The 18839-nt window shown below is 48.6% G+C and overlaps 1 long non-coding RNA gene across 2 annotated transcripts in view; it reads right to left on the bottom strand.

The window, feature by feature from the left end:
* Positions 1 to 670: 670 nt before the first annotated feature.
* The window catches only part of LOC131276552 (uncharacterized), a 31505-nt gene continuing 13336 nt past the window's right edge, over positions 671 to 18839 (bottom strand). The window contains exons 3-5 of one of the 2 annotated variants that reach the window (XR_009184007.1): positions 7195 to 7820; positions 6804 to 7110; positions 671 to 2469 (exon numbers count right to left, since the gene is read on the bottom strand). This is a non-coding gene — a long non-coding RNA (uncharacterized lncRNA). The remainder of the gene's footprint in view (positions 2470 to 6803; positions 7111 to 7194; positions 7821 to 18839) is intronic. The other variant, XR_009184006.1, reaches the window with a different exon arrangement.

The following is an 18839-nucleotide window of genomic DNA, read 5'->3' as shown; positions in this document are numbered from 1 at the left end:
AACCCAAAAGGCCTCTCCCCGCAGTGAAGGAAAGGCCCCCACGCTGCCCTAGCCCGTCTGTGCAGCCCAGGGCTCTGGGCCTGCAGCCAGGGGCACGGAGCTGTGGCCTGCGCAGCCAAATGAGCGGTGCCAGGGCCCCCGGCTGGCAGTGGTTGGCACCCTGGCCCGTCACCCGGCGCAGCCCGGCAGTGAGCCTGGGAGAGTGGAGCGGCCACGGCGGGGGCAGCGTGGCAACCTCACGTCCTTCTAGAGGAGGGAAGAGTGGGAAGGAGAGCTGCCGGGGGGGCAGTTGGCAAGGGGAGTGGTCTTGGGGCTTTAAACCATCTCCAGTGCCCCGTGACTCTAAGAATTTGGTAAACTGCCTTTTATTAGCGCTGTTAAGCCCCGGCAGCCTGGAGCCGTCTCTTCCAAACTCAGCCATCTGTTCCCCTTCTCTCTGTAATTCTGACCACACACAAAGGTTTAAGCTCAGCAAAGGATTCTTCTTGCCTTTAAAAATAACGGGGGATAAATAGAGAGATGGAAGTGGGTGAGCACAGAAGCTTCAGAGGCTGTCGCCTAAGAAAACGGCTGTTTCTGACACAGAGCCCTGAAAACGGGCTCCTTTCATCATTTCTTGATAGGATGACGAGCGCGAGGTTGGACAATAAATAAGTATGCATTGAACTACTTGGTTTTATTAAGCAGTTTTATTGAGATATAGTCACATACCATACGATCTATCCAAAGTGTGTAATCGGTGGCGTGTAGTTATCATCACAATGTGCATTCATCACCACAAAGAATTTTAGAACCATTTCATTACTCCAGAAAAAAAAAGCCATACCCTTCAGCAGTCCTTCCCCAGCCCTACATAACCACTAATCTAATTTCATCTCTACAAATTGATTTATATTTACGTTGTATATAAATGGAATCATACAATACGTTACTCAATATATTTAGCTCATAGCAGTGCAATCAGACAGTATTTGTCCTTTGGTGTCTGGCTGGTTTCACTCAACATACTGTCCTCCAGGTCCATCCACATTGTCATACGCTTCACGACTTCATTTCTTCTTACAGCTGCATGCTCTTCTGTTGGGTGAATACACCACAGTGTGTTATCCGTTCCTAGCTTGATGGACACCTGGGTGGTTTCCCCTTCTGGCAATATGAGTAATGCTGCTCAGTACAGTTGTGTAGACGTCTGTTCCTGTCACTGCTCTCAGTTCTTCTGGGTGTATACCCAATAGTGCTGTTGCAGGGTCACACGGCAAGTCTATAGTCAACTTCTTTAGGACCTGCCAAAGAGTCCTCCACAGAATAGCCCCAAGTTCAACTCGCTCCCCAAACAGAAATCCTTTCCCTTGCATATGGCTCTGTTCTAAATACTTTTGATGGCAGGTGTCCATTACCTCACCAAGAAGCCCCTTTTATTTGGAGAAAGTTCTTATTTTCAGATACTTCTCCTTAACATAGTGCCTAGATCTCTTTCTTTAACTTCCCCTCTTTTATTTTTTCCCTTCCTGCCAAGAGAGTTTCGTCCAACGCAGGTCAGATCTGAAGACGAACACCAGAGCCCCAGGCCACCGCCTCTTCCTCTCTCCCACGGCGAAGGGAACCCGCGCACCGTCCAGTGCCATCGACTTCGTGGGTGTCCTTGCCCCCCCCAGCCTGAGCCCAGCACTCCTGGCATGTCACCCCTGTGACGTCAGCTACCGTTTTCTGAACGCGGATCTCTGATTCATGCATCCTAACACGGCCTTAGGTTGCAGCCATCACGTGGCATTTAAGTAAGACGCAAACTTGTGGTCAACTGAAAAATCCTCGTCTTTTCCACTTGAACGTGCTGGAGAGCCCGGTGCCCGCGCTTGAGGCCACCCTCGGAAGCCTGGCAGACGTGGAGGAGAGGAGGGCATCTGGGCCGAAGGGAGAAGCTCGAGCAGCGCGCTCAGAGAACACACTGAGTGTCCCGCCAGATACCAAAATCTAATTAAGGCTACAGTAATTAAAACCGCTTTACACCAGCATAGACATAGAACTGAAAAGAAGAGAGAAACGGAGCCGTGGAACTTAAGTATTTATGAACGATTTCCTTTCAAATAAGCAGGGCAAGGAAAAAGAAAAGAAAAAGAAATAAATAAGTGGGGCAAATACTCTTTGAAGAGTAGTCTAACAGCACTTGGCTGTCCATTTGTTTAGGAAGGTGATTCAATGCATTCTCATCTATTGTTATACACCCAAATTGATTTTAGATGCATTAAAGATCTAGATGTTAAAGTATACAAATACATACATGCAGAAAAGACAACTTTTGAATCATAGGGAAGGACTCCCTTGAAAAAAGACTTCAGACCCAAAGCTGTTCTTTAAAGGGTTCCACACAGCAAAAAGCATTTTTAAGAGTGTTTTTAAGAGTTAGATGATCTTATCTTCTTGGTACTCAACAAGATGGATAAAGGATCTTTGGCAGGTGAGAGGGTTGGGCTGTAAAAAGAACAAAGAGAGAAAGAAAGTAGCATTTTCTTGGGGGAGAGGGAAAAAACAGTCTTCTATAAAGCATATAAAACACAAAATATTTTCTTTCAAACTTTTCAATAGCAAGTTTGTTTTTAATTGTTGCTTCTGTTATATCTATACATATCTACGTATAGATAAATAATCTCCAGGAAAGTTTCCCAGGCCTCCAAGTCCTGTCTCATATAACATTAAAAAACAAAGATAAATTGGACTTTATTACAATTAAAAACTTCTCTTCATCAAAAGGCATCAGAAGCATGAAGATGCCAGCCACAGATGGGGGAAGATAGCTGCAATAAATATTTCAGCAAAGGACTCATCATATAACATTTACATATACTGACCGCTTTCTCTAAACCCTGCCAAATATTTCTTACAAGGAAAGCCGCCACTTGGCTCAGTGCAGCTGATGAAACTTCAGAGGAGACATGGACGGAGAGCAAATGATTAGATCGAAAAGCTGGTGAGACAGCTTGTCTGTGAGACAGCTTGTCTGCGAGACGTGAACGGAGGGCCCCAGGCATGTGGTGGGGAATCCGAGAATATTGTTCAATGAGTAACTGACTGAATGAATGAATGGCCAGCAGGGGCGGGCCTTTTACACTCTTGGCCTTGACCTGGGCAGGTGAGAACCTCCCACAAAGCCTCAAGAAAAAATGGACGTCACCGCCTCAATCTCAAGGGCACTTGGCAAGACAGACGTTTTGGCTCCATTTATTTTCCAGTTGACTTGTTTGTCCGTCAAGCTCTCACTTGTGAACGAATAGCCTGTGCCTTCCTAGGAAGCTGTCAGAAGTCTCATATGGAAAACGATCCTATTTCAAGCACAAAATCAATTGCTAGTGAAACATAAATTGAACAAAAAGAAATCACAGGCTCTTGTCATATAAATGGCTCTATTTTGTCTCCTGGTGTGCCTTTAAAACATGGATCCTGGAATATAAATTTGACCAATCCCCATAACTTCTTTTGGTCACTCTTAGGTTAAAAAGGAAGAAGAGGGGAAAAAAAGAAAGAACGTTCTACAATCCCCTTAAGACAGGTGGTGTACGTTCAATCATTCAAAACACCTATTTCCAGGAAATAAGGTTCAAACTTGTGTTCAAATTCACTTTCCTTGCCGGCGCCAGCCGGGACCTACTGTGCGCCGCCTGGCTGCTGGTGTGTGACTCGGGGAAAGGGATCTGTCTTTCCCTGATTGGTGATGAGGCGCTCCTCCCCCAGCTTGCCAAGCAGGATCCAGGCAGATGGAGAGGAGGAAAAGGGTACCGGAAAGTTCTTGCTCAGCAGGTGCTGATCTAAGAGGCTCACCCTCTCTGGACCTGCAGATATTTAAAACTGACTCTTTCTCATTAGCCACTTTGGAGATTCCTCTGCTTTGCCCCTCTGATTCAGTTCCTTCCGCATATGCAGTGCCTTTTTTTTTTAAGGCCCCCTCCATTGTCTGCTCTCTGTGTGCATTCGCTGTGTGTTCTTCTGGGTCGGCTTGTATTCTTATCAGCAGCACCGGGAATCTGTGTCTCTTTTTGTTTGTGTCATCTTGCTGGTCCCACTCCTGGGCAGCCTGTGCTTTTTTCACGTGGGGTGGCTCTCCTCACAGGGCACACTCCTTGCACATGGGGCTTCCCTACGCAGGGACACCCCTGCATGTCAGGGCACTCCTTGCGCGCATCAGCACTGCGCATGGGCCAGCTCCACATGGGTCAAGGTAGCCCGGGGTTTGAACCGCGGACCTCCCATGTGGTAGGTGGACGCCCTAACCACTGGGCCAAATCTGCTTCCCTGCAGTGCTTTTTTTTTTCTTCTCTTTTTTAATATTATACTCAAAAAATATGAGGTCCCCATATACCCCCGACCCCCCTCACACCACTCCTCCCCCCATAGCAACATTCTCCTCCTGCAGTGCTTTTTCATCAATGGTTGTTCCTTATTCAGCCCTTGTGTTTCTGGTGGCTCATGCTCACAGAACCTTCCCAGTGGTCTCCTCCTCCTTCACCTCCTTCATCTGGATTTTAAATGGGTCTGGGATAGCTCCTTCTCCCCCAGGACCCCTTTCTGTCCTACAGAGGCCACAGATGTGCTCAAGCAGTTTCTGGGGTGCAGGACAACCTTAAGGCCACAGTCCTTCCCCTTTGCAAGGTGCCCCGCAGCTCGCCGGCAGTCGTTCTTGGCTTCCAGATTTCCCGGGCAGAGGCCATTTGCTCCCCAAACATGAGGAACACTTTTCAAGCTCTCCCAATGTTCCCATTAAAGCTATTCTCATGAGCGTCCTTTGGTGGGCCTCGCAGCGCTGAGTGATTGTCTCCTAACAAACCCTTCCCACATGCCCCTTCTAAGTCCCTTCTCTCTTGACCCTTTTATCGTCTCCGTATGCAGGAAGAGCTCTCCTTGAACAGCCCAACGATGGTGCAACCAGTGTTCAAGCATCTTCTTTGAAATGATGCTTGATTGTATGTTTCACAACTAATTGTGATATCTGAGACTTTATTTTAGTGCCTTGAATAATCCAATTTAACATTTTTATACTATTTCATTGAAAGTTATCTTTTGTACGCCAGGTTGATGACTCTGATTCCATGGCTAATTGGGGACCTCACTGGGGGAAATGGCTTGTTAATGAATTAATTTTTTTCACCCTGCAAACTTTTTAATGATTATTTTGAGCTTACATTTTGGAAATGTTTTACTTCAAACCGCAACAAGTAAATGTTTATAATATACAAAGAAAATACAACCAAAAGTAAAACTTGCTTTAAGTGTGTCTTGCACGTAGATTAGTGTCTTTTCTTTTCTTAATATGTATTTATTTTTGAGCTGCACAAACACACTTAAGAATTTGATCTTTATAGTACAACATTTAGGAAATAAAAATGTACTCCCACCTCAAAGAAATAAGAAGGTTGTGCAGGATTATATGCCAAACAAAAGAGAGAAGGCAAGCGTACGCTGAAAGTGCAGGCATCATTAAAAAGGAAGAGGAAAAGCTTGAGAGGCTCATTAACTCCCTGTTTTAAGGAAGCAGGATTTTTGACCACGTAGCTTAGAGTCCAGCAACACAGGGGGCAGTGGTGGAAACGTAGTGTGTGTAGTATGAAGTGACCAACTTTACACAAATACACGGTTAGAAACTTACCAGAGAACACTGAAGATCTGAGAAGCTGCTCTTTGGAGCAGTAAAGTAGGACCACCTTATTCCAGTCATGGATGGCTTATTAATTTTCATGTGAATGTAAACAAATAGCCATGGACAAGGATTTTGAAAAGAATCGCCCATTTAACTTGTTTTCCGAGGTAGCCAGCCTCCCAAACGTTGCCCAGCGGCCCCTGCCTCCCAGCCCTCCCGCGCCGTGGAGTGCCCTGCCTCCCTGGGCAGGGATGGCTGGGGGATCCCAGAACAGAGAGAGGCAGAGGCGTGGAGTGCTACTTTCAAGATCAGGTTGTGACACACTTCCGCTTCTGTCTCGCTTGCTCTGTATCTCATGGGTCATTCACTCTGAGGGAAGGCATGTTGTGAGAAACCCACACTGGAAGGAACCAAAGCCTCTGCCAACAACCACTGGAGTATGCTTGGAAGAGGCTCCCTCAGCCCCAGTGAAATCTTCAGAAACTGTAGCCCTGGCTGATAGCTTCCCTGCGACCTCGTGGGAGACCCTGAGCCAGAACTACCCAGCTAAGCCGTGCCGGATTCCTGAACCCAGAAACTGTGTGCAACAGAGATGTTTATTGTTTCAAGCTGCTGGGTTCCGGGGTCATTTGTTACACAGCCATAGATAACTAATGCACTGTCTAAACAGTCGGATAAACGGTTTTTAACATGTGCAAAGTATTTTCACACAGATAATTGCATTTACAGCAACAACCGGATCCCTCTTTCTATCTAAAGATCAACATAAAAATAAAACACAAATTTAACAGAGGGTTTTTCCTTTTGCCAAAATATGTATTACAGGACTTCTTTGAAAATACGAGCAGGCTAATCAGATATGTTTAAAATAGAATTTAATCTACAAAACTCTTATTTCCAGACAATTTTTCAGAAACACATGCATTTCTGTATATTGCGTGTAAATAAGACACATCTGTAAAATCATTCTCCAGAGGGCCAGGCAGGACTCTGGGTCTTTTGGATTTCCACGCTTGCTCTGGGCAGCTCTGCACCGTCCCTCTCCCACACACATCACACTTATCTATTTTTAAACAATCTCTGGAAAAGGAAATGTATATGAAGTGTGGGTATGAGGGAAAGCAGCAGCAGTTTGCCATCTTGGCGAAAGTTCTTAATAGATAACTGAATTACTCACGTGCAAAGTGTTCTCTGTTTCTTTCCCATGAACTTTCATTGCGTTCTTCCGACAAGAAGTGAGGCAAACAACGGTTTCATCTCTGGAGAACTGAGGCAGAGACGAGAGGAAATGCTTTTGGAGAGGTCGTGTAACTAGCAGGAGAAAGGAGGATGGCTGATGGAGACCTGAGTTGGTGGGCTGTGCCCCTCTGTGGAGTTCTGCTCTGGAACACAGGGCCTGAGAGCCTGCTGAGGGGCTCGGCCCTCCACCACCGCACAGCGCATGGTGTATCTTATCAATACTGAAGCAGCTGAAAATACCACTCCTAAAAAAAAAAAACAAACCTGTGAGGTCTGGGAGCTGAATTTTGAATATACCAATACAGGAGTGGCAAAGAGACAAATTATACCTGATGTGACAGGAGAACCCTAGCGTGGCTCACCACGACACGCAGCATGTTCCAGAAGCATTGCTTGGCAGGGGGAGGAAACGTGCCCCAGGTCCCCTCCTCTTGCGCCCCCTTCCCCTGCGTTAGAACCTGTGTTTGCGACGCAGGGCAGTCATCTTGTGAGGACCTCCAGAGGCCCGGGAGGAGCAGGTTCAGAGCTGCATCTCCATGCCGGGGCTACAGCAGAGCCAAGGTCCTGGGGTCGGTGTCAGGCTTCCGTCGCATCCCCCAGCATGCTGTCGTCACCTCTGGGCAGTCTCTGGAATGGTCCAGCCTGCCCTTAGCCCCCCGCGGTCATTGGCACCAGGGCTAGTCCAGGGACGCTGCCCACACCACCTGAGGTCTGTAACCTCTGCTCCTTCAGCCGGAAGACAGCGCATCTGCTCGCGTGCTTGTCTCTGCGTGCACGCGGGGCTGCTGGAGGGTCTGCTCAGGTTCAGAAGTTTCTGGTGCAGTGATGTCTTTTCATGGTTCTCAACTTGAGAGTTTCTTTAAAAAGAATAATTCGAGGGGAGTGAGTGTTGGCTCGAGTGGTTGAGCACCTGCTCCCCGCATGGCAGGTCCCGGGTTTGGCCCCCCAGTGCCTCCTAAAAACAAAAACGAACAAATGCAAATAAATGAAAACACCAACTCCAGGGAGCTGATGCGGCTTAGCGGTCAAGACCTGGCGTCCTGTATACAAGGTCCCGGTCCAATCCCTGGCCCCAGTACCTGAAAAAGAATAATTTTTTTTTTTTAAGAGAGAGACTATATCTAAAGAATAGAATAAAGTTAAAGAAGAATGACCATCTGTACTAAATAAATTAAATGTATATTATCAAGTATATATATGTATTTTCTAAAGATTTATTTTCTCCCCTGCCAGCCCCCACCCCCCATAGTCTGCTCTCTGTGTCCATTCACTGTGTGTTCTTCTGTGACTGCTTCTGTCCTTATCAGTGGCACAGGGAATCTGTGTTTCTTTTTGTTGCATCATCTCGTTGCGTCAGCTCTCTGTGTGTGCGGTGCCATTCCTGGGTGGACTGTTTTCTCATGTGGGGCAGCTCTCCTTGTGCATGAGGCCCCCCCTACCTGGGGGACACCCCTGCGTGGCACAGCACCCCTTGCACACAGCAGCACTGCGCGTGGGCCAGCTCACCACATGGGTCAGGAGGCCCTGGGTTTGAACCCTGGACCTCCTGTATGGTAGGCAGATGCTCTATCAATTGAACCACATCTGCTTCCCTTGAGTATATATTTTATATTTCTAGGTGTGAACTGAGTTTGAAATACTAAGTCCTGAGCCCATTTTCTAGATTTTTTCTTTATGCTCTTGGTCCCCCTCTGGGGGCCCCTCCTTATTTTTTCCGTGCTATCTTCAGTGATCCGACCAATGAAGCTGGCTGTTCCTTGCTATGCCTCTCTCTTATTGGAGTGTTTTGCTGTGAACACGCTGTTGACACCCCGATCTGCCGAGTTCCCTGGCTTAGTTTGGGGACCACTGCTGACCACTATTGGAGCCCTCCTCTCCCTCCTCCCCCACATCCAGCCCTCATGAAGTCTCGCTGATTCTGCCTCCTGACGATGAGTCATGCTCACTTCCGCCGCCTGGCCGCCTGGCCACCATCTCTTGCCTGGGCTGCCGCCACATCCTCTTACTGGTTTCCTCACCCCCAACGCCGCTCCTGACTGACCCCTTTTCCCACTCAACAGCGAGCATCTCTTTACGCCACTCCCTTGTCTGCTGCATTCAGCTCACAATAGGTTGGCTCAGAGGGAAGGCAACGCAGAAATAAAGGTAGAGGCACAAGAGGGAGACAAACCTGGGACCAGGGCACTCACAGCTTCTGGAACTGAGAGCCTCACCCCTAGTTTTCCCATCGCTTTTATTGGGAAAACTCCTAAGCAGCTGTTTGCTATCTGAACTGCAACATCATTTACAATAACAGGGAACAACTGCTACATCTGACAACTGCAACATTTAACAGGTGTAACATTTACAGTAACCAACAGGTAAGCCAGTTTCCCACAACATTTCCCCCTTTTCGTTTTTACAGAGTCTAGGCAAATGACGTTTTTACTGATTAATAAAGCTTTAACAACAAATAATAAGACTTCCAACTAGCAGAATAGACTTTCATTTTTCACGGACTTAAAATTTCCAACCGGAAAGGCTATATAAGCCAGTACTCGATATTAATCCAATTTACAGGCTAAATTAATACAAACTCTTACCCAGCCAAACAGCATTTAATAATTTGATAGAGTAGCAGGGACCTTACAGCTTGTCCCAATTGTTTGCCTTTTCCAGGCCCTTAAAATAGCACTGTCTCTGATGTTTCTTAGTAGGGTCACTGCCACAGGTTTCTTCTATGCAGCCAGATTCATTGCCGTCAGGCCAGGGCAGAAAGTCTTGAACCACAAAAGTCCATTGCTGACCTTTTCACACAGTTTTTGTACTTTTTGTATTCATTCAGGCTTGTTTTACTTTTACAAAACACATTATCTCACTGAATGCTGCCACAATACTTTTACAGCTGGTCTATGCATACTAGTTCTATTCCACATATCTCCATATTAAGCATTTTATTTTAGGACAAAATCCACCTTATTAAATTTCAGTTAGCATTCCCACAAACTTTTCACTTTTTTCAATATTCGCTTAACTTGGGAAGCGGACTTGGCCCAGTGGTTAGGGCGTCCGTCTACCACATGGGAGGTCCGTGGTTCGTGTGATCTGAAGCCAGGCCCAGCACATCCGGGAGAGGAGGATACCTGAACAGCAGGAAGGTGGAAGGCAAACCAGAGGGCGTCTCATCCCAAGGACAAACCGAGGTCACCGGCTCGAAAAACCCTGCAGGCTGCCGAGTGCCCGGCAAACTGCCATGCCACAGGTCAGGGCCTCGCAGAGGCTGATGGACCCTCTCGGCTCTTCCTGCCCCTGCCATGGTCTGCGGTGGCCCCTCTGTCCCCAGCGCTGCCAGAGGCCAAGGCAGTGGGTACCGCTGCCGCAGCCATGTCTGGACGATGCCGCACAATTGCCCGGGGACACTGAAATCGGGGTGCTGGCCCAAGGCTACGTGCCGTCTCTCATCACAGACCCCTAGTGACACCAGGAGGTAGGCGGTTTTTCAGATGAAGACACTGAGGCTTTACGCGGATGGTCTCAAGATCTCACGGCTTCTCAGCAGCAGAGGGATTTGAAGCCAGCGCTGCCCGATGGTGCATCGGGGCCCGTCCACCTGCAGCTACAGCCCCCCAGGGGGAGCCGGATCCACAGGAGGTGTGTGTGTCACCACCTCAGCAAGGCCCTCAGACAAGGACTGGTGGGGCTTCTCTCCATAACTTCCCAAGAAACCCTTCAACCTTCTGTAAAGCTCTTCCAGGAGAAAAAATTATTGGGATTCTCATGAAATTTTTTTGCCTCCTTACCAGTACTTACTGAGCATGTGAAAGTATAGTGTCAGAGGCTTAAAGTATGACTTTCACCAAAAAACAGACTCAACATGTGTCGGACATTTCTTCACTCACTGAGTGACTAGATGAGATGGAAAAGCTGCTCCAGGAGCATTTTGAGGAACCGCATATTTGTGGGTGTTTTGAGAAAAAAAAATGAATGGCAGAATAAGATGGCGGATTAGATGCAAAACAGGTGACTGTCCTACAGGGCAATAAAATCATGACCTTGGGGTTATCTTCTCTACCAAATAGAAATCTACAAAGTAACATGAAACCTCACAGAAGTGTCTGGCCTGACCGAAGAGTTGATGGCAAGGCCAAACACAGATGTATTTCCCTCCCTTGGCACCTTCCAAACTTTGCTGCATGCGAGAATCTCTTGGGGAGATTTAAAAACTCCCGATGCCCCAGGTCTCACCTTTGTTACTTTCCTGTCACTTCTGCCTTTTGCCAGAACTGTCATTACAAGTAATGCAATGAGATGGCTTAAGCTACAGGTGTTTATTAGCTCATTGTTTCAGAGACTAGAGCCCCAAACTAAAGTGCCATGCCTTCTCCCAGTCATTCATGTTTTGGCAATGCCTGTCTTCTGTCACACGGCGACATCCTTGGTCTCCTTCTGTGGCTTTCTTGGACTTCTGGGTTCTATATCCATAGGCTTCTTCTTCTGAGGCAGGTTAGTACAGGGTAACTGGAGGAGAAGATGAGCCACAACATGGCTGACAGACAACATGGATGACAGACAACATGGCCGACAGACAATATGCTGACAGACAAGATGGCTGACAGACTGCATGAATGACAGACAACATGGCCGACAGATAACATGGATGACAGACAACATGGCTAATAGACAGCATGGCTGACAGACAGCATGGCCAGCAGACAACATGGCTGCAAGACCTCACTGGGGGGAAGCGGACTTGGCCTAGTGGTTAGGGCGTCTTATCTACCACATGGGTTCAAACCCCGGGCCTCCTTGACCCGTGTGGAGCTGGCCCATGTGCAGTGCTGATGCGCGCAAGGAGTGCCCTGCCACACGGGTGTCCACCGTGTAGGGGAGCCCCACGCGCAAGGAGTGCGCCCCGTAAGGAGAGCCACCCCGCATGAAAGAAAGTGCAGGCTGCCCAGGAATGGCGCCACACACACGGAGAACTGACACAGCAAGATGATGCAACAAAAAGAAACACAGATTCCCGTGCCACTGACAACAACAGAAGTGGGCAAAGAAGACGCAGCAAATAGACACAGAGAACAGACAACTGGGGCGGGGGGGGGGGGGTGGTGGATAAATAAATAAATAAATTAAAAAAAAAAAAGACCTCACTGGGACCTTGAGTTTAACCTTGAGGCCCCAGTTTCTCTTTCTAGGACCTCCCCTTGGCCCTGGATATTCCGAACAGGCCGTACCATTGGTGGGGTAACCAGTAACAGCTGGGCCCATCCCCTTATCATTAACGAGGGACAGGAATAAATAACGGTGTGAAAGGTGACCACACAAGGCAGGGTACACTCTCCCTGCCTAGAGGAGCCTGCACCAAATCTTGGTGTGTATTTCCATCTTTCTTTCTCATTTCTCAGCAAACTCTCTTCTTTCCCCCATGTCACAATAAATTCTTTTTACTGGCTTAACTAAGCTGGCATGTTCTTAAATTCATTTATGCAACATAGCCAAGGACCTAGAGGAATCCAACGTTTTCCTGTCTTCACCTCCTCTCTATAATTAATTCTCCAGTATCAGGACTAAGGCCCACCCTGATTCCACCTGGCCACCCCTCAGTAGGATGTTACCAGTTCCTAATCACAAATAAGTCCCCACCGTAACTGGTCGCATCTCCAAATGGGTTCACGCCCACGGGACCTCAGAACTCAGATTAAGAACATGTCCTTGGTTGGGGTACATGATTCAATCCCCAACATGCTGTCACAAATTACCACAAAGTGAGTGGCTTTGAGCAACAAATGTATCCTCTTCCATTTCTGGAGGTCAGACATCTAGAATGGGTCCACAGAGCTGCCCTCCCCCTGGAGGCTCTGGGAAGAATGAGCTCCTAGCCTTTTCCAGTTTCTAGAGCCCACCTGCATTCCTTGGCTCATGACTCCTTCCTTCAGCTTCAAAGTTAGGAACAGAGAATCTCTCTCTTCTCTCACGCCTTCCATCCTCAGAGCTTCTCTCTCTGCCTCTGATCATCCTGCCTCTCTCGTAAGGACCCTTATCATTACCCTCGTTCTAACTGGATAATCCAGTATGATCTCCCCATCTCAAGAGCCTTTGTTTAATCCTACCTGCCAAGTCTCTTTGACCATGTCAGTTAACACATTCCCAAGACATGGGCATTTGGGGGCACCATTACTCAGCCAGACACACTACCCACTACCATTAAATCAGAATGCCTGGGCTGGGAGCCAGGCATTGTAGCTTTTTGAAGGTCCTTAGGTGTTTCCAATGTGAAGCAAATTATAAAATACAACAATGCTCTAGATGAGTAAATAATTTTCAGGCAATTCAGTTAAATAATATACCTGTAAGACATTAAAAGGACACACCCTTTGACTTTGCCTTATTTACAAGTCTGGGATAATTTTTCATAGCAAACTAAAAAACATATCAAACAACTCTCAAATGAACAAAGCTACACTTTGAGGAGCATCTGCAAATCCTTTCTCTGTCTTAACTGACTCGGGACTAGATGCTCTTACCATTTCTGCAAACTGGGTAATTCCCTGCTGCCTTCCACCCTTCTGTGAAATGGAGCAAATATAACTCATTTCTTTCATAAAGCAGTGGTGACTGTGGCTGAAATGCCCTCTGCAAATGTGACTACTGTACAGGCTGGAGAACGACACGACCCACGGACCGCGGAGGAGGTAAATGCCTTTCGAATAACAAAAATGAAAATACGCACACATACACGTATACCACCCATATATCTTTCAATGATGTCTGACAGCTGAAAACAAACAGAGGGAGGCTGGGACAGCAGATAGTGGCTGCATACCTGGGAACCTTGGAGAATCTCCCAAAATATCAAATCTCTTGCAGTAAACCTATCAACAGCACACTTTACTGGCTTTCCACCAGTGCTGATCCCAGAGCCTCAGGGCAAACTTCTCACAAGAAAAGGAAACCGAGGGCTCATTTTCAACACCTGACTTGATGGTGTTTTATTTGCAAAACAGAACGTTCCCAAGATCTGTAAGAGTCTGCGAGATATTCCTGGAGACACTGAAAAGAATGCTTCTCAGGCTTAATGTAGAGCGAGGTTAGACCCTGAGGGTCGCTTTTAGATGCCATGTGCAGTGTGAACACCTCTGTCCTGTTCACAGCGGCAAACCTTGTTTGTTTGCTTTTAGATGAAGGGCTCAGTCTGGCTGACAGGCTCCATCAGTTGCTACACTTCATCTGTCACTCTACAAGACTGATCATCACGGCTGGAATGCGCAAGGAATCACGTTTCCTAAAGCAGTGGCTTTCACATCTCCTCGTGCCAGCAGAACCAACTTCTCAATGAAATCATAAGAAAAAGCCAATGTACAGACGACAAGCTGGGCAAAGCTGCTTTTGTCTTCATGCCTGGCGCCGTTATGCTTCTTAGGAAAGAACACATCTTTCTTTGGAGGGTGCTCTGGCTGGGAGCTGAATTTAAAGGGTGAAATGCCAAGGGCCTCTGCAGACATGCCTTTGTTCCCACAGGGATTGAGTGGAGAGAGGAAGGGGGAGGAAGGGAGGGCAAGGAGAGAGAGCCACTGCTGGGAAGTGGCATATTTTGCTCTGTTTCAATAATAGTAACCCGGAGACTGAAAAGGTGTTAGAGAAGAAGACTGTCTAATGCAGACTTAGAATGGCTTGTCTTCTTGGGTAGACTACCCACCTCGTGACTTCAGCTCTGCAGGAAAATCTGCTATGCTAATGTGTACGTCTCTTGGCTGGGGTTTTGAGCTTTGTTTTGTTTCTCTTTTCTTCCTATGGAAATCGGGGAAGCAGCTTAGTTTCCTGTCTTAGGCAAAGTGATGTTGAACTTGGTGCGGGGGCAGGAGCTCGCTCGGCCGACAGAACCGTGGTCATTTCAACCTCGCAAGGAGCTGAAGGCACGCTGAGGAGAGCTTTGCAATGTCCAAGGCTTTGGCATTGTGAACCCCTGACCTGAGCCATTTGACCTGGCTCTCCCCGGGCTGGGGGCGCAGGGGACACTTGTTGACCTTGGTCCTGCTCGAGGCAGGGCGCAGGTGCCTGTTCAAATGCCCTTCCCCGTGCTCCTCCCACCCCCGCCCCCTCGGAGCTCCCCCAGCAGAGCATGCAAACCCCCAGCGTAAAATCCGTGTCCCCCAGCGGATCAGCAAGCGCAGCCCTTTCTCTGGCTTGGATCTCGTACGTCCCCTGGCAGCGCCCCTGGGGGAGGCACACCCGGGAGGTAGCCTGTTCTTGCCTGGCCTTCAGGAGGGCCCAGGGCTGTGGTCGGAGCACACCTGGAGAACCAGGAGCAGCCGGAGGTGGGAGAGGCTCCGCGCTGCCTGCGGTCACCTGCCGCTCTAGGTTCGGTAGCAGCGAAGCCCGGGACCCTTTCCTTGTCTTCCTCTGCTCTGGACTTCTAGAAATCAGGCTGCCAGCTGCCCGGCTTCTTTCCTGGAGATGCTGTACTAGCCAGCTGACGGGGTGCTGAGGCAAGGTACCCGAAGTCTGTTGGCTTTTTTAAAGATTTATTTACTTATTTCTCCCCACACCCCTTGTCTGCTCTCTGTGTCCATTCGCTGTGTGTTCTTCTGTGCCTGCTTGTATTCTCATTAGGCGGTTCCGGGAACCAATCCTGGGACCCTCCAGAGTGGGAGAGAGGCGATCATTCTCTTGTGCCACCTCAGCTCCCTGATCAGCTGGGTCTCTTACATAAAGAGTATTTATTTGGGGTAAAAGCTTATAGTTACCAGGCCATAAAGCATTAAGTTACTTCCCTCACCAAAGTCTATTTTCACGTGTTGGAGCGAGATGGCTGCCGACAGCTGCGAGGGTTCAGGCTTCCTGGGTTCCTCCCTTCCCAGGTCTTGCTTCTTTCCAGGCTCAGGGTTCCTCTCTTTCTGGGGCTGGCTTCTCTTCCCTCTGTGAGCCTACTTCCTGGGGCTCCAGCTTAAGACTTCAGCATCAAACTCCAACATCAAAAACCTCTGACTCTGCCCTTTGCCAGGCCTTTTATCTGTGAGTCCCCACCCACCAAGGGGCAGGGACTCAATGTCCTAATGATGTGGCCCAATCAAAGCCCTAATTATCAATGATGCCCAGGTATAGACCAGATGACAAACATAATCTCATATCTATTTTTGTAATTCATAACTATATCAAACTGCTACAGAGGGGTTTTTCAATGAAATGAAAGCAGCCTCTCGAACATTCCAGCAAAGCTTGGGCAGGCAGCGATTTCCCAGCTCCTCGTCCCTGCCAGCACACCCTCGGTGCCGCAGCCCTTGAACTTCTCAGTGTTGGCGTTGGGAAAGGAAGTGCTGATGAGGACAATGTGCCCCGCTGAGCACAGAACTCCTCTATGGGGCTGGAGACTGACCTGGAAAGAGAGGAGGCTGCGCTGCTCCTGGCATCTGCACTGCCCAGGAGCTAAGGGTTTGCAGGACTGGCCTTTGTTCTCCAGCTCACCTGGACTCTTAGCTTCTGCTCTGGGGTCTGGGATCCAAAGACGGAGGAGCACCTTGTCTGCTTTCTTTTTTTCCTTTTTTTCTTTTTTTAAAATTTATTTCTCTCCCCTTCCCCTACCACCCGTTGTCTGCTCTCTGTGTCCATTTGCTGTGTGTTGTCTGTCCCTGCTTGCATTCTTGTCAGCGGCACGGGAATCTGTGTTTCTTTTTGTTGCATCATCTTGCTGTGTCAGCTCTCTGTGTGTGGGGCACTACTTCTGGGCAGGCTGCACTTTTTTCACACAGGGCGGCTCTCCTAATGGGGCACGCTCCTTGCCCATGGGGCTCCCCTATATGGGGGCCACCCCTGCGTGGCAGGGCACTCCTTGTGCGCATCAGCACTGCATGTGGGCCAGCTCACCACGCAGGTCAAGAGGCCCTGGGTTTGAACCCTGGACCTCCCATGTGGTAGGCGGATGCTCTGTCAGTTGACCCAAATCCGCTCCCGTCGTCTGCTTTCTGAACCCTGAGCCCACACTGCCAGCGATTATGCACCACATCACAAACGTTTGCCCTTCCCGTTGTCTAGGTATTTTTTTCTTGCAGATTTGGCTGTTGTCTGATGCCAGCAGATCAGGGCTTAGGATGAGGAAAATTCCCTTACCACATGCAAATGCATTGGATATAGGTGGTAACAGAAAAGAAAAAGGATTATTAGCCAAGACAGGGTGGGAAGATACCAGGATCTGTGAATCAGTCTTCCTACAGATTTCTAGGAAGGTGGAGAATTTGTGTCTTTTGAGAATGTGAACTGAACGGACAGTGGAGTCAAATATTTGATCAGTTCTTTAGGAAAATCAGTTACGCCGCTTGTTTGGCTCAGGAGACTGTTTAATTGAGGCAGATTCTTCTGACCACTAGCCCCAAGTAAACGTAACCTGGAATAGCACAGGTTCTGAATCTCTGTTAAAAGATACTGCAGAGGGAAGCAGATGTGGCTCAAGCAATTGGGCTCCCATCTACCACATGGGTGGTCCAGGATTTGATTCCTGGGGTCTCCTGGAGAAGGCAAGCTGGCCTGAGCTACGAGCTGGCCTGCGCAGAGTGCTGGCCTGTGCAGGAGTGCTGGCCCATGCGGCTTGCTGGCCCGAGGGGAGAGCTGGCATAGCAGGATGACACAACAACAACAACAACAACAACAAAAGATACAGAGGAGAGACAATAAGAGACGTAGCAGACCAGGGAGCTGAGGTGGCACAAGAGATTGAGCACCTCTCTTACACTCCAGAAGATCCCAGGATTGGTTCCTGGTGCTGCCTAAAGAGAAGATAAACAGACACAGAAGAATGCACAGTGAATGGACACAGAGAGCAGACAGCGAGCGCAAAACAACAAGGGAGGGGGGAGAAATAAATAAACAGCACTTCAAAAAAAAAAAGATACTGCAATAAAAAGTGAATGTCTCTTCCATTCTTTTCTTACTTTCCATCTGAGCCTTATCCCATACCGGGGTGGGAGGCGAGCTTTAGGACAGATCCTGCAGCTGTGGTTGCCTGGTGCAGGGGTGCAACCAACTTTCTCATCTGTGGGGAAACAGGTTAGGTTGCTGATAGGCCAGGGGACTGCTGGGGACCTCGGGGGACCGCCAGGGCAAGGCCCACCAGCTCACCCTACTGTGAGGGAGCTTCGGCATTCACAGATCTCAGATCACATCTGCTTGGGCAGTGTGTTAGTGTCCTACACCTGCCAGGAGCAAGTACCACGAATCACTCAAAACAGCAGAAGTTTCTTCCTTCCCAGTTGTGGAGACTGGAAGTCTGCAGTGGAAGGCTCCCGTGCCTCTGACAACCTTGGGTGGCCCCAGGAACCCCTTGGCTAATGGTAGCATCACTACCTTTGCTGGGCCGTTTCTCCTGCTTGTCTCTGTCTTCATATGTGTTCTCCTCTCTTCGTCTGCAGTTCTTCTCATCTCATGTGGACACCAGTCACGTGGATTAAGGGCCCCCTACTCAGGTGTGACCTCATCTTAACCAGTGCCATCTGCAAGCACTCTCGTTCCAAATGAGATCATAACCTGAGGTACCGGGGTTAGGACTTCAACACACCTTTTGGGGTAACACCATTCAACCCATAACAGGTAGGTCCTGGGCAAGGTAGAAGGAAGCACCCGTGGGGCTCGTCACTGTTTTCTGTCCAACACACTTTGCTTCTAATCAGAATCTCTCATCTGGTGAAGACTCAGGAAGCACACAGCATTGCCAAGCAGCTGTGGCCAAGAGAAGCCTCTCCGCTGCTGGACCAGGCTCGCCCACCACCTGCCTACGTCTAGATGGCCAGGTTCGTGGAACAGCCGGTGATTTGTGCTATCTTGCTCTGTGGCAATCAGTAGAAGTGATGCTTGGGCAGGACACCGGAGCTGTTTCTTGACAGAAAAGAGCAAATTCTCTGTCTTCTGTCCCTAACCCATTCCAGATGGAGACCCTACATCGCCCACCCTCCCTTCAGGTCCTCAGCCTTTGGCTTGAACTAGGGTGACATAGAGCTTCCCTGCC

Source organism: Dasypus novemcinctus, chromosome 29 (genome assembly GCF_030445035.2).
Source record: "Dasypus novemcinctus isolate mDasNov1 chromosome 29, mDasNov1.1.hap2, whole genome shotgun sequence".
NCBI classification, from domain to species: Eukaryota; Metazoa; Chordata; class Mammalia; order Cingulata; family Dasypodidae; genus Dasypus; species Dasypus novemcinctus.
This window is presented reverse-complemented; position numbering and strand designations above follow the sequence as displayed.